The sequence below is a fragment of the Penaeus chinensis genome, chromosome 28 (genome assembly GCF_019202785.1).
Source record: "Penaeus chinensis breed Huanghai No. 1 chromosome 28, ASM1920278v2, whole genome shotgun sequence".
NCBI lineage: Eukaryota > Metazoa > Arthropoda > Malacostraca > Decapoda > Penaeidae > Penaeus > Penaeus chinensis.
Genome location: NC_061846.1, coordinates 5,339,597 through 5,340,619, shown reverse-complemented (window position 1 = coordinate 5,340,619; position 1,023 = coordinate 5,339,597).

Genomic DNA, 1,023 nt, shown 5'->3' with positions numbered 1-1,023 from the left:
CCCTCACGCTCACACACACACACACACACACACACACACACACACACACACACACACACACACACACACACACACACACACACACACACAAATACACACACAAATACACACACACACACACACACACACACACACAAATACACACACAAATACACACACACACACACACACACACACACACACACACACACACACACTCACACACACATATATATAACATTCCTATTTGTTTATATCTACCTAATCAAAAAAACACTAATCGATAACCTTTTTAAAAGACCCACATCGAAACACCCGTATTACAACAACAACAACAAGGAGACCTCTTTTCCTCCGATCAAATTCTCACCCGCACGCGGTAGGTACGAGCTATGACGTCATGGGCTGTGACGTCGGGAAGCTGTGGGTCTCTGCTCATCGTGACATTGGTGTCTAGGCTCACGATGACGTCACATTCGGGGCCTCCTTCAGTGGGAAAAGATATTGATAACGATGATATTAGTATATAATTCTGCGGTTATAACCACGAGGTTACGATAAAACTATGCTCTAAAGAACTCACCTCCACACGGCGCTTCCTCCCCCGCCGAGTCACCACAGGTACTCGTCTCGTTGGTCAGGTCACAAGGCTGCAGGTCGGTGACGCTGGTCACGTTGTAAACAAGACTGCACGAAGGACCAGACGTGGGCAGGAAGACCGTGCAGTTGCGGTGTTCGCTTCCCCCATGCACGAAGGGAAAGCGACAGGGGGAACCGCCCGTAGTTTTGCATACTAGGGGTTGGATGGGGGAGGGGGTGGTATGCAAGGAAGCATTATCGCCTTTATTATCTGGTGTTGTTATTATCATTACTACTACAACCATTATCTCCATAATTACGATTATGTTTTTCATTATCATAATCATGGTCATTATCATTTTACTGCAACTACAGATGTTATCATAATCATGGCCCTTACCATTATCATTATTACTTCAACTATCATTATAATCATCATCCTTAGGCTCACAAAACACCAAACTT